This window comes from Macaca thibetana, chromosome 12 (genome assembly GCF_024542745.1).
Source record: "Macaca thibetana thibetana isolate TM-01 chromosome 12, ASM2454274v1, whole genome shotgun sequence".
In the NCBI taxonomy this organism is placed as follows: domain Eukaryota; kingdom Metazoa; phylum Chordata; class Mammalia; order Primates; family Cercopithecidae; genus Macaca; species Macaca thibetana.
Window position 1 is genome coordinate 125,425,036 of NC_065589.1, and position 15,084 is coordinate 125,440,119.

Here is a 15,084-nt window from a genome sequence, read left to right on the forward strand (position 1 = left end):
CTCAAGGATCTGCTAAAAATGGTAAGGCACAGAGGCAGGTACTAATGGGACACGAAGTAACAGAAGGCAGTCACACAGACACTAGACTAACTAAACAAGTTATGAATAAATGAGAGTCACTGAATACCTCATTAATTGGATTTAGCTCGATTTTGAGGAGTGAACAGAATAGGAATAGTGTGAAAGGAAGAATACAATCCAGGCGAAGAGTTAATAAGCAACAGCCAAAGATCAGAAATAAACCAAGTCTGTGTTGAAATATGGATTCCAGTAGAGTCATGAGTGGAATTGTTGTAGAAAATTCATTCTTCAATTTGCATAATGCCTAGGTTTTAGGACTACAAAAATACAAGGTACTATAGTATGTCTTCAACGTGCTCACAAAGAGCTGGTGGCAGTGGCTCATGACTATAATCTCAAGACTTTGACAGGCTGAAGCAGGAGGATCGCTTGAGTCCAGGAATTAAGAGGCTGCAGTGAGCCATGATCAAGCCACTGTATTCCAGCCTGGGTGACAAAGTGAGACCCTGTCTCAGAAAACAAACTAAAAACCAAAGTGCTCACAAAGTAGTGGAGAAGGAACAGCCAAAATACATTAAAGATATACACAAGGCCGGGCGCGGTGGCTCACGCCTGTAATCCCAGCACTTTGGGAGGCCGAGGCGGGCGGATCACAAGGTCAGGAGATCGAGACCACGGTGAAACCCCGTCTCTACTAAAAATACAAAAAAATTTAGCCGGGCGCGGTTGTGGGCGCCTGTAGTCCCAGCTACTCGGGAAGCTGAGGCAGGAGAATGGCGTGAACCCGGGAGGCGGAGCTTGCAGTGAGCCGAGATCGCGCCACTGCACTCCAGCCTGGGCTGGGCGACAGTGCGAGACTCCGTCTCAAAAAAAAAAAAAAAAAAAAAAAAAAAAAAAGATATACACAAAATGCTTTAATAACAGAGAAAGGAGTGATTAATTTACCAGAGGAAAGAGATTGTCAGTAAATTTCAACAAAGATAGTTGAGTTAATGTTAAAAACTGAAAATGATGTCGCCAATTAAATTCATCACAGAAAGAAAAAAAATGTTAATATTTAAGGAATGCCTACTATACATGGGGCACTTTTTTACCTTTAGGTTTTATAGTTAACATTCTTATACAAAGAAACTGAAGCTTAGAGAGTTTAATTAACTGACACAATATAAAAAAGGTTGTTAATGGTGAGCCTGGCATTCAAATCTAGAGCCTTTTGCTGCTGAAACCCACGCATGCCCTTTCCAATACTACCTAGCTGTGGGAATTTATATGCACGCAAATCATGACTATAAGGTACAACACAACTTTAGAAAGTCAGTCATTACCAGAAAATTCGTAAAATGTTTAAGGGCCAGGCAGGATGAGAGTAGCACTGCTCAGATTTTCCAATACGCTGAAGAGCTTCAGTCTCTATGACTAATGTAAATGGTTTGAAATGGGGAGATAAATGTTACCAAAGAAAAATCATTTTCAGCAGAGCTCAGTGGCTCACTTCTGTAATCCCAGCACTTTGGGAGGCCCAGGCAGGTGGATCACTTGAGGTCAGGAGTTTGGGATCAGCCTGGCCAACATGGTGAAACTCCGTCTCCACCAAAAAATACAAAAATTGGCCAGGTGCAGTGGCTCACGCCTGTAATCCCAGCACTTTGGGAGACCGAGGAGGGCGGATCACGAGGTCAAGAGATCGAGACCATCCAGGCCAACATGGTGAAACCCCGTCTCTACTAAAAATACAAAAAATTAGCTCGGCATGGTGGTTCGCGCCTCTAGTCCCAGCTATTCGGGAGGCTAAGGCAGGAGAATCGCCTGAACGCGGGAGACAGAGGTTGCAGTGAGCTGAGATCACACCACTGCACTCCAACCTGGGGACGGAGTGAGACTCTGTCACAGGAAAAAAATTAAAAAAAATTGGCCGGGCGTGGTAGCACATGCCTGTAGTCCCAGTTACTCGGGAGGCTGAGACAGGAGAATCCCTTGAAGCAGGCTGCTGTGAGCCAAGATCGCACCACTGCACCCAGCCTGGACGAAGGAGCGACTCAGTCGAAGGAGAGGAGAGCACAGGAGAGGAGAGGAGAGCACAGGGGAGGGGAGGGGAGGGGAGGGCAGGGGAGGGCAGGGGAGGGGGAAGGAAGGAGGAAGGAAGGAAGGAAGGAAGGAAGGAAGGAAGGAAGGAAGGAAGGAAGGAAGGAAGGAAGGAAGGAAGGAAGGAAGGAAGGAAGGAAGGAAGGAAGGAAGATCATTTTCACACAGAAAAGCTTTGAACCTAAATCACTGCTAGAGACAAAATATTTTTAAGTATTAAAACTATGGTCAGTTGGTCGAGCGTGACAGCTCACTCCTATAGTCCCAACACTAGTAGGCAGAGGCGGGCAGATCACTTGAGCCCAAAACTTCGGGCTCGTGACCAGTCCCTACAAAAAAATACAGATAAGGGGGGCATGTTGGCAGTGCCTGGTAGTCCCAGCCGCTAGGAGGCTGAGGTGTGAGAATTGCTTGAGCTAGGGAAGTCGGGATGTCAGTGAGCCGAGGTCACGTCATAGCTCTCCAGCAAGAGTGATGGAGCTAGACCTTCCTTAAAAGCAAAACACACACACACAAAAACCTAGGGAAGGCAGCAAGCTTGTCACACATTGTAGCTTGTCACACATCGTAGCAACAGAGAAACTTTCATCATCCCAATAAAACAGTTAACATCTCTTACCAAGTTTCAACAGAAATAAAATTTTTGGAATAATGTACAGAAACCTAGTACAATCTGGAATCCATGCTTAACAACTTACCAGTTTATGACAAGTAAACATACTTTGATAATTTACAGGCTCCAACTAAATACTTTACCTAAAAACACTTGTAAAATTCCAAACTTGTTGCTAAACAACCTCAAAAGAATTACAGAAACATGGCCGGGCGCGGTGGCTCACGCCTGTAATCCCAGCACTTTGGGAGGCCGCGGCTGGCGGATCACGAGGTCAGAAGATCGAGACCATCCTGGCTAACACGGTGAAACCCCGTCTCTACTAAAAATACAAACAATTAGCCCGGCGCGGTGGCGAGCGCCTGTAGTCCCAGCTACTCGGGAGGCTGAGGCAGGAGAATGGCGTGAACCCGGGAGGCGGAGCTTGCCGTGAGCTGAGATCGCGCCACCGCACTCTAGCCTGGGCGACAGAGCGAGACTCTTGTCTCAAACAAACAAACAAAAAAAATTACACAAATACATTTATAAGTGAAAAATTTTCACCAATATCTTCGTCGTAATCGTAAAGCTTTACTGTAACCTTACTATCCCATTCTGAAACATGAAGCAGTTCCTTCAGCCATAATCAAATAATATTCCCCCCGCAAAGTAATGGCAAAAGTATACGAACTTATTACTTAGCAAAGAGTGCTCTGAATAAATACCTTAAGTGCTTAGTAAAAATATTATTAAAGCCTTATGTCAACATAAAACCGTGATGGCAAAATCTGTTTAGTATTTTTCCCCAACCAAAGAAAATTATCCAAGTTAAGCCATCAGCTTCACAGATAAAGATTTTTGTCTAAAGCATTGTAATATATATAAGCCAAAATCTTTTTTTTTTTTTTTTTTTTTTTTTGAGACGGAGTCTTCCTCTGTCGCCCAGGCTGGAGTGCAATGGCGCGATCTTGGCTCACTGCAACCTCTGCCTCCTGGGTTCCAGCGATTCTCTTGCCTCAGCCTCCCGAGTAGCTGGGATTACAGGCGCCCACCACCACGCCCGGATAATTTTTGTATTTTTAGTAGAGACGGGGTTCCGCCATGTTGGTCAGGCTCGTCTCGAACTCCTGACCTCAGGTGATCCGCCCACCTTGGCCTCCCAAAGTGCTGGGATTACAGGCGTGAGCCACCGCGCCCGGCCATAAGCCAACTTTCTACCAAAATTCTTCCCAGGAGTACAGGAAAGACAAGTTAAAATTTCTCCCCAAGTTTCAAGAAGATAGTCTAAATATGGAACTTCAAGTCTCACCAAAAACTCAAATCTATACAATATTTTATCTTCTTCTGGTCAAGGAGACAAAAAACGCAAAAGTATCTTACAGTAATAAAAAATGGGTCAAATGCAATTAAGGCGAGGAAAAGAAAAATGCCACAAGAGGTACAACTAGCATAACTGTCACTAAAAGGTTTGAATTAAGTAGGTTTACCACTGCACCACGTCCACAGGCTATATATGTACATATATATACACACACATATACACACATATATATGTATATACAGCGTGCATCAGCTCTCCAGAGTGTACTTAAAAAGTAAACTCCACGCTCCCCAGAGTTGTTCATTTCAGTGCAGGAGTTTTGTTCATATTCTAATGTCTTCCAAAGCTCCTGAACAGTCAACTTAAGGTCATGTGTGTAGAAACTACTTTAAAACATTCTTGACAGGCTTTCTACGAGTAGCCCGTATTTTTCTGATTTGATTTAAATAGATCCAATTACGGAATTCCCTACCGACCTGCCGCCGCTGCCGCCTCCTCCTTACTCCGGAAGGGGCCACTAATCCCAAGGGTTACAACCAAGTACAAACATTCATTGTCATTTCTTTTAAGAGGGCATGCTAAGATCCTCACTACTTAGTTGCCGGAAGACAACTTAAAATTGGAAACAGGGATCTAGCACAAACCAAATAGAAATACAACTACTCCAAAAAAGCAGGGCTTTGCCTGTCAAGCTGTAGCCTCATCCTTATTATAAACACCGATTTCAAGCCACGATAACATCACGGCTAAGCCTTCAGCTGTTTCGAAGATTTCACGTTAACTTCCCAGGACCCTTTCAACCAACCACTTCAACTCGGCCCACCTCCTTCCACTCCCGCCCCAAACCTCAGTTAAAATGCATTTCCCTCCAAACTTCACGTCTTAACCGTGGCCTGACTTACGTCTTCTCGTCGCCACCGCTTCCAGTCAGGGCCTTAGTTCTACCATGCCCGCTTTTCCCAGTTGGCCTCCGGCCTCCAGCCCCCTCCCATAAGGCTCAAACCTGCCTCGACGAGCCGCCCCGAGGTCGATCCTCCCAGTTCCTCCAACCTTTGCCCAGGCGCCCGTCCAGGCCCCCGAAGCACGCAACGGCCGAGCCTGAAAATGGCGGAGAGTGCCGCTGCCTGCTGCAGGCGAGCAGTCCCGTGTCGCCGCCGCACTCACCGTCTGGCTTTGAGCAGAGCTCCTAACGGCCAGCGAAGCGTTCGTCTTCAGAGCCGGGAATGTCCCTCCTGTCTGGTCTCCCCACTCCGATCCTCTCAATCCCGCTCCTCCAAAGGAGCAGCCGCCATCTTCCCCTATGAGCCACAGAACGCACGCTCTGGGGTCATCACGCACCGGCGGACGGCGCTACGTCACGCGCGCCTGGGCCGCGGGCCTCCGTAAGCTCGATCTGCGCATGTGCATAGGTGAGGGGCCTGGCCGCTAGACTCCGCTGAGCGCGTCCTTTGTTCCGGAGCGAGGAGGGCTGCGCTGCCTCCTGGATGGGGGAAGCGATTGCGTTTCGCAGGGCTGACTTTTTTTACAGTGTGACCTAACCTGGATGCTCTGAAAAACACCCCGTTTTCCAGTATGTGAAAGAGTATATTTGTACGGGGCCGGTGCGGTAGAGAGAGCGGGTCGTTGGACCGAGCCCACCGAGAGTGGATCTGTGGGAAGCCCCCGTGGGACCTTGCTGAGTCTGGTCACTCGTACAGCTGGTGGCAGCCCTGGCAGATCCCGGCACACGGTCAGGCTCCACGCCTTACCCGAGCCAGTTGTGCCTCTAGATTACGCCTCGCTTAAAGTCGAGCGACCAAGATAGAAAAACAGCCCCACGGTGCAGCCACTTTGGAAAAACGCTGCAGTTTCTGCTAAAGCTAAGTGTACGCTTACCTTGTGACCCAGAAATTTCACTTCAAGAGGAATGAGTGAGTGCATACGTCCACCAAAAGCATGTGCAAGAATGTCCATAGAGCCGGGCGCGGTGGCTCACGCCTGTAATCCCAGCACTTTGGGAGGCCGAGGCAGGTGGATCACCTGAGGTCGGGAGTTCAAGACCAGCCTGACCAACATGGAGAAACCCCGTCTCTCCTAAAAATACAAAATTAGCCGGGGTGGTGGCGCATGCCTGTAATCCCAGCTACTCGGGAGGCTGAGGCGGGAGAATCGCTTGAACCCCGGAGGCGGAGGTTCGGTGAGCCGAGATCACGCCATTGCACTCCAGCCTGGGCAAAAAGAGCGAAACTCTGTCTCAAAAAAAAAAAAAAAAAAAAAAAAGAATGTCCATAGAACGTTTATTCGTGGTAATAAAAAGCTGGTAACCCAAATGCCCATCAGCAGTTGAGTGGCTAAATTATGGTATAGTCGTGCGGTAGATTTCTACAGAGCAATAGGAAGTTATGGATAAACGCAACAGCCTGAACGAATATCAGATATTGTTAACTCAGGCACAAAGAGGAGGACGCTGTATGATTCCATTTTGATGAGGTTCAAAATATAATTGCACAGCAAGTTGTTCTCCAATGTGGATCAAGAATCGTACCAGCCTAGGGAATGTGGCGCGACCCCATCTTTACGCGTCGTGATGCGTTCCTGTGACCGCGTTCCTGTGATCGTTCCTGTGATGGGTGCTTGGGAGGCTGAGGTGGGAGGATCACTTGAGCCCAGGAGTTGGCAGGTGCAGTGAGCCAAGATCGCACCAGTGCACTTCAGTCTGGGCAACAGAGTAAGACCTGTCTCAAAGAAGTCTTACTTTTGACTCCATAATCCCCTTCCAAAAATCTGTTCTAAGGATAGCCTCAGAAATCTGAATCAGATTAGTGTACTAATCTTTGAGGTATTAATGATAGCCAAAAATAAGGAAACACAGTAGCAGACAATGATTAAATAATGGCACATCCATACATAGACTATCATGCAGACATTACACAGTATCTAAAGTTTTTATGATGACATCAGAAATGTTTATAATCTTCTATATTTTTTCTTTTTTTAAAGACAAGGTGTCTCTGTCCCCCAGGGTGATCATAACTCACTGCAGCCTCAACCTCCCAGGTTCAAGTGATTCTCTCACCTCAGCCTCCCTAGTAGCTCGGACTAATGGCCTGGGCCAGGACACCCATACCCAGCTAATTTTAGTAGAGACAAGATCTCATTATGTTGCCCAAGCTGGTCTCAAACTCCTGGGTTCAAGCAGTCCTCCTGCCTCAGCCTCCCAAAGTGCTGCGATTACAGGCCATGCACCACCACGCCCAGCCCCTGTAATCTTATTTTGATATATATCTAGAAATATGTAAGGAGGCTGGACAATTCCAGTTCTGTGTGATAAGTTTAGGATAGGATGGAAGGAACCCATAGACACCCTGAGTACAAGGCAGGAAAGCCAGGATAGAAGGCAGGATTCTCATGGGCTGAAGGTAGGGAGTGGGGTCAGGAAGGTAACCCTAAGAAGTCCCCTCATCAGTTGGGTTTTGAAGGTTAGAGAGAAAAGACAAGCAAGTGGTCAGTTCCTAGAAATTATACTGGGAGTGGTAGAGGAAGCATTCAGGCGGTGTCCTGATCCCTGAAAATCTTTAAAATGTGCTGAATTGGAGGGGCAGCCTAATCAAGGGCAAAAATCCTTCACACCTGTAACCTCACAGGCCCCTTCCTGGAAAATTGTTGTTTAAATTGACCAGGAGACAGACGAACCTGTTAAGTATACTGCAAGGATGCAATCAGCCATATTCTATATTGTATAAAATTTTACATGTGATACATTTTCTTCCAGAAAATATTTAAAAACTGAGGAAAGAAACTGTTAGAGATTCTCTGTTATAGGTTAGAGACTTAAGAGGCATATCAACCAAATGCAATGTGTACTCCCTGTTTGGATCCCAACTGAACAAACTGGGGGGAAAAAGACATTTTTGAGAAAATATGGACATTTGAACATAGACTGGGTGGGTATTAGATGACATTAAAGAATTTTAAAATTTATTATATGTAACAACTACATTTTCATTAATTTTTTTTTTTTTGAGACAGAGTCTTGCTTCTGTTGCCCAGGCTAGATACTGTGTAATGTCTGCATGATAGTCTATGTATGGATGTGCCATTATTTAATCATTGTCTGCTACTGTGTTTCCTTTTTTTTGCTATCTGGATTTGCAGTAGTGTGATCTCGGCTCACTGCAACCCCGCCTCCCAGGTTCAAGCAATATCTTCTGCCTCATCCTCCCGAGTAGTTGGGATTTCAGGCTTGCACTACCACACCTGGCTAATGTTTGTATTTTTAGTAGAGATGGGGTTTCACCATCTTGGCCAGGCTGGTCTTGAATTCCTCACCTTGTGATCCACCCGCCTCCGCCTCCCAAAGTGCTGGGATTACAGGCGTGAGCCACCACGCCCGGCCTTTTTGTTAATTTTTTAAAATCTTTACCTGTTGGCCGGGCGTGGTGGCTCAACCTGTAATCCCAGCACTTTGGGAGGCTGAGATGGTCGGATCACCTGAGGTCAGGGTTTCAAGACCAACCTGGTCAACGTGGTGAAACCCCATCTCTGCTAAAAATACGGAAAAAAAAAAAAAAAAGAACTGCTGGGCGTGGTGGCGGGCGCCTGTAATCCCAGCTACTCAGGAGGCTGAGGCAGGAGAATCACTTGAACCACAGAAGCGGAAGTTGCAGTGAGCCAAGATTGTGTCACTTCATTCCAGCCTGGGCAACAAAGCAAGACTCCATCTCAAAAAATAAATAAATAAATAAGTAAATAAATAAAATCTTTACCTGTCATGTCCTGAAGTAGGTATGAGTTAAATGTTATGATGTCTGGAATTGGCTTTAAGTGATTCCAGCCAAGCACATCAGCAGAAATGGTTGAGTAAGAACATCTGAAAATCGTCTTCTCCCTAAAAGCCACAAAACACTGGCAAAATTTTGTCAAAATCAACTTTTTCAGTTTTCAGAGTGCTGGAAATTAACCAAGGTCTTTCAACAAGATAAGGATTATTTATTCAAGAAAAAAAAATGGCTAAATCTCCACTAAGTTACCAGGGAGGAGAGAGGGCCATCGACACAAGATTGGCTAAGTGATAGGTAAATAACACTTCACTATCCTGATTTATTTATTTACTTCTTTGTTTAGGCACATAGCGTCTCCCTATGTTGCCCAGGCTGACCTTGAACTCCTGGCCTCAAGTGATCCTCCCATTTGAGCCTTCCAAATAGCTGGGACTATAGGGTACACCCCCATACCTGGTTAATTTTCTCAATTTTTTTGTAGAGGTGAGGTCTCACTCTGTTACCTGTGCTGATCTTGAACTCCTACCCTTAAGTGATCCTCCCACCTCGGCCTCTCAAAACAACACTAGTATTACTGGCATTAGCCAAAGTACCCAGCCACTATTGTCTTTACACATACATGAAAATATTATATACGAGTACATTTTTCCTACACAAATAGGATACTATCCAAACTGTATTCTTTTGGCAATATATCTTGGCACCCTTCCTTCTCAGTTCACATGTAGACATATCTTTGTTCTTTTTAACAGCTTCTCAGGCCCGAAGCGGGGGCTCATGCCTGTAATCCCAGAACTTTGGGAGGCCTAGGTGGGAGGATCACTTGAGCTCAGGAAATCAAAACCAGCTAATACAAATAATGCTGCGATCACCATCCCTGTGCATTCTTTACATGTAAATACAGCTGAATATGCCATCTCCCACTGGATTAGCATAGACTCTTTCTACGTATCCTGTTCTCATCATCTCTGCATAATACAGCTTTCTCCCCACATTTTAGAGGCAGAGAAAGCAAGCCTGCTAACAAAAAAATCAGAAGCAAACTATGCCAGGTGCAGTGGCTTATGCCTGTAATCCTAACACTTTGGGAGGCCGAGGCGAGCAGATCAACTAAGGTCAGGAGTTCGAGACCAGCCTGGCCAGCATATGGTGAAACCCCAACTCTACTAAAAAATACAAAAATTAGCCGGGCATGGTGGTGCATGCCTGTAGTCCCAGTTACTTGGGAAGCTGAGGCAGAAGAATTACTTGAACCCAGGAGACAGAGGTTGCAGTGAGCCGAGATCGTACCACTGTACTCCAGCCTGAGCGACAGAGCAAGACTTTGTCCCAAAAAAAAAAAGGAACAAACTAAAGCAACTAAAGAATCTGAATTAAAGACCAAAGAAGACATTACATAGAGTTTCTTTAAAAATGCATTTCAGATACTGGCCATTCATGAGATACCATCTCACACCAGTTAAATGGCAATCAAAAAATCAGGCATATTAGAACACTTTTACACTGTTGGTGGGATTGTAAATATCTGCTAGATGTACCATATGACCCAATCCCATTACATACCCAAAGGTCTATTATGCTGCAAAGCATGCACAATGTTTATTGGGAATCAACCCAAATGTCCATCAGTGAAATTGGAAAAAAAATGTGGCACATAACACCTGGATGCAGCCATAAAAAAGGATGAGTTTGAGTCCTTTGTAGGGACTTGGATGTAGCTGGGCCCAGATCACCGCAGTCCATAGGTGGGAACTGAACAATTTTGCCACCAATAAACTGAGGTTGGGGCACAGCTCTGTATGTTACTCCATGTTACAATGCTGTTACAAAAAAATATTCTACTGCATAGACAACTACACTTGGCAAAATTGGACCCATGTCAGTAGGCCCAGATCAGAGTCCTGGTTTAGCCACCAATAAACTGAGGTTGGCCTCTGTTTACTCCATTACAATGCTGTTACAGAAATTCTAGGAACACTTGGCAAATTCCAATATCCAGCCCACAGTTTGCCCTAGGCTTTGGGAATACTTCAGTGCTCCCATTAAAGCCTCATCCCCATGTGTTCTAAATACCTTTCTATCTCTAGAAATTCCATTAGTCCTATAGTCCCAGGTTCAAATATTTTCTGAAATTTTCATCTTACTTCTAACTTGCTGATTGCGTAATACTGATTTTTTGGAGTTTTTTCTTCTTGGTAAAATTGAAAAACATGGTTCAGTCTTGAAAGTAAGGCCGGGCGCAGTGACTCACACCTGTAATTCCAGCTCTTTGGGAGGCCAAGGTGGGCAGATCACCTGAGGTCAGGAGTTCAAGACCAGCCTGGCCAACATAGCAAAACCCTATCTCTACAAAAATACAAAAATTAGCCAGGTGTGGTGGCGCACTCCTGTAGTCCCAGCTACTCAGGACACTGAGGCAGGAGAATTGCTTGCACCCAGGAGGCAGAGGTTGCAGTGAGCTGAGATCGTGCTACTGCACTCCAGCCTGGGCATCTCAAGAGAAAAAAAATGGAAAGTAAATTGTTAATCTGACGACATTTAACCCACACTGCTATCATTCTGGTCTGGATATCAACAGACTATGCCTGAAGTCTAGTTACGAATGGCTTTTACATTTTTGAAGGATTGTTAAAAAAAAAAGAAGGAGGAGGAGGAGGAAGAGGAAGAGAAAGAAGAAAGAAGGAGGAGGAGGAGAAGGAGGAAGAAAGAAGGAAGAAGAAGGAAGAAGAAAGAAGGCCACAGTGATCTGCAGCTGTACTTGAGGCACAGGGATCCCTTCAGTCCAAGAGTTTGACGCCAGCCTGAGTGACATAGCAAGACCTCCAGCCCTAAAAATAAGTAAATAAAAAAAAAAAAAAAAAAAAGACGAAGAGCTTATGACAGAAACCATAAGTAGCCCACAAAGCCTGAAATGTTCTCTGACCCTGTACAAAAGAAAGGGATGTTGAGCCCTACTCTAATCCAATCCATTCTTGCCTCCTGCTATAATGGTCACTTATCCTCCCTGATTCCCTTTTCATCTGTTTCCCCTCCTGCAATGCACTTTCTATACTGCGGCCAGAATGACCTGTTTAAAACAAAATCAGGTCAGCTGTGGTGGCTCATGCCTGTAATCCTAACACTTTGGGAGTCCAAGGCAGGTAGATCACTTGAGGTCAGTAGTTTGAGACCAGCTGGCCAACATGGCAAAAACCATCTCTACTAAAAATGCAAAAATTAGCCGGGCATCATGGCACATGCCTGTAATCCCAGCTACTCAGGAGGCTGAGGCAGGAGAATCGCTTGAACCTGGGAGGTGGAGGATGCAGTGAGCCGAGATTGTGTCATTGCACTCCAGCCTGGGTGACAGAGCAAGATTCAGTCTCGAAAAATCAGATCTCATTCTCCTCCTTGCTTAGAACCTCCAAACAATGTACCAATGTGCTAGGTATGAAACCCAAACCTCATGAGACATAATCCAGGTCAGCTTACACCTGAAACAGGTGTTTTCATTTTTCCCTGACTCAAGAAGCTCCACCCACTCCAGCTTGTTTCTTCTGCACTCGTACTTCTACCCCCTCCTTGACTCTACCCCCCAGTAGCTTTTCTCATAACTGGATCCTTGTGATACAGGAGCTAGAAAGAATTTATTTAGGCAGATAGTGAGGGTAGAGGGGTCTTTGGCAAGGCTTTTCTTAACAAAAAGCAGCCCCAAAATCATTTCTAACAAAGAGCAGCCTGAAAAATCGAGTTGCAGACATTGATAAGCAAGCTAGAAGCTTGCACAGGTGAATGCCGGCAACGGTGCCAATAGAAAACAGCTACCTGGAAGCCAGTATGTTCAACATGGAAGCTCCGTCCTCCCTTTTCTTTTTTTTTTTTTTCCATCCTCCCTTTTCTTTGTCACCATGTGTACGGTAAAGAACCAGGCAACGGCCGGGCGCGGTGGCTCAAGCCTGTAATCCCAGCACTTTGGGAGGCCGAGAGGGGCGGATCACGAGGTCAGGAGATCGAGACCAACCTGGTGAACATGGTGAAACCCCGTCTCTACTAAAAAATACAAAAAACTAGCCGGGCGAGGTGGCGGCGCCTGTAGTCCCAGCTACTCGGGAGGCTGAGGCAGGAGAATGGCGTGAACCCGGGAGGCGGAGCTTGCAGTGAGCTGAGATCCGGCCACTGCAACTCCAGCCCGGGAGACAGAGCGAGACTCCGTCTCAAAAAAAAAAAAAAAAAAAAAAAAAGAACCAGGCAACATGGTGCCAGTCAGATAGAGAACGCATCTGCGTAATAAAAGATTAGGGTGGGGCGGCCAGACTCTGCACACTATGCAAATGGTACACCTGGTCCAACCAATCTTTCATACCCTATGTAAATCAAACACCACCTCCTCAAGCTCATCTATAAAACCTCCCGCACTTCATTGCGGAAGCAGCAACCCATTTTCTCCAGGGCACCTCTCTGCACAGAGAGCTCTTCTCTTTCTTTCACCTATTAAATTTCTCCTCTGAACCTCACTCATTGTGTGTTCACGTCCTAGTGTTCTGTGGCTGTGAGACACTGAATCTCAGGTATTTACCCCAGCCAATGACGCCGCTTCATTGTGGGGGCTCATCCGAGATTCAAGGTAGATTCATTGGAAGGGTGACTATAAGAGCAGACCCCAACCCTTTCCTTTTATTTTGAGGTCTCTCATTCTCCATTTTAAAATTAAACAAAATGCTGGGCATCTGATGGCCATCTAGATGCCTTTAGGGGATGCCACCAATCTCAAGACTCAGGCAGGAAGCTTTCTGGGGAGAATTTAGTGAATCCTTCAGTGCCCTTAGGGTGCTATGAATGCTGGCTTTGTTTCAAACTGGTTTCCTTTCGTGGAGAGCCTAGCCATCATGTGGGGCTAGAAGAGATCCAGAGGCAACTCACAGTTCCCGTCCAGGGCAGCACCCTGGTGTTACCCAGAGGCTTCTGGACTAACTTCAGCCACTCACTGCCTGTTGGGTGTCAGCAACAGGATCTCCAGCTTTTTCTATCACAATTTCCCTCCCTTCCGATTTTTGACAGCCATGTCTCCTAAGCCCTGTCTGTATGCAGTGCTGCAGGAACTTTCATAGTTCAGGGAAGTAATTCTGTTAGGCAAGATCAGTAAAATGCCGTAGTAACCGGGAATATAGCTCAAGGGATTGCCATTTTTGTGATTTTATGGGAACAGAGGGTTCCCTCCCACCCCCACTGAATGTGTCTGTCTTTACCCTTAGCCCAGAGCGCACATGGCATTTCAAGGTCAACAGAGCCACCTAGCGGAATAGGAATCCTCTCCATGAAGCGCACTGTTGGTCCTTTCCCAAAACACTCTAGCCTCCCAGTTCTCCCTTTTTGTGCTCCTCTAGTAGAGACCAGGCTTTATGTCCCCTTCTCTAAACAGGAAAACTCCGCCTTCAACAATAACGAGGAAAATGTCCTCCAAAACCAAATTTTAGTCTTGATACAGTCCCACCAGCAGGAAAACTGCCATTCGGTCCCTACATTCTTTTAAAGCACCTACTCTGCCTCCAATCAAAATGGTACTTCAATATTAAGGGGATTTTATGTCCAGAAGTTAACCACAGCTACTGCCTAAGAATAAATACTTAATTAATTTTTTTTTTTTTTTTTGAGATGGAGTCTCGCTCTGTCATCCAGGCTGGAGTGCAGTGGCACGATCTCAGTTCACTGTAACCTCCGCCTCCCAGATTCAAGGGATTCTCCTGTGCCACCATGCCCGGCTAATTTTTGTATTTTTTGTTGAGACGGGGTTTCACCATATTCATAAGGCTGGTCTCGAACTCCTGACCTCAGGTGATCCTCCCACCTCGGCCTCCCAAAGTGCTGGGATTACAGGGGTAAGCCACCATGCCTGGCAAGAATAAATACTTTAGTTCAGGCCATAATAGCAAATTATAGCGCTCAAACCAGTGTACTCCCTCCATTAAGCGGCCTTGCCCAAATGCAACTGTTACACAGTCTTTCCCGAGATCCATTTATCAGAGAATCACACGGATCACACAAGTCTAAGAGGTCAGAGGAAAATCACAAGTGGAGGACTGGAGCTGCATGGGTGAGTGTGACTAATACTAATCGCTTCATTCCTCTGGTTCCATGGCTGAGGGTCACGTCTGCATCCATGGGCAGCACCTTTAATGGATGCCGAGGCTCAGGAACCAAGGAAGAAAAACAGTTGGGGGAACAACCCCACTGTCTCCTCATCCACCCTAGGCCATTCCAAAGGAAAGGAAGAAGACCAAAGGAACACCTTTTTCCTGCTTCTCTTTGTAGATGGGTAACAGACCATCTTT

The 15,084-nt window shown here is 45.9% G+C and overlaps 1 protein-coding gene across 4 annotated transcripts in view; it reads right to left on the minus strand.

Annotated features, from left to right (window-relative positions):
* WDR33 (WD repeat domain 33) overlaps positions 1-15,084 on the minus strand; it is a 334,355-nt gene that overhangs the window by 108,627 nt on the left and 210,644 nt on the right. For 2 of the 4 annotated variants that reach the window (XM_050751582.1, XM_050751584.1), the window contains exon 1: positions 5,181-5,364. The gene's annotated coding sequence lies outside the window, so the exon portion shown is untranslated. Of the gene's footprint in view, positions 1-4,918; positions 5,016-5,180; positions 5,365-15,084 lie in introns of those variants that run through there. The other 2 variants (XM_050751583.1, XM_050751585.1) reach the window with 2 other exon arrangements.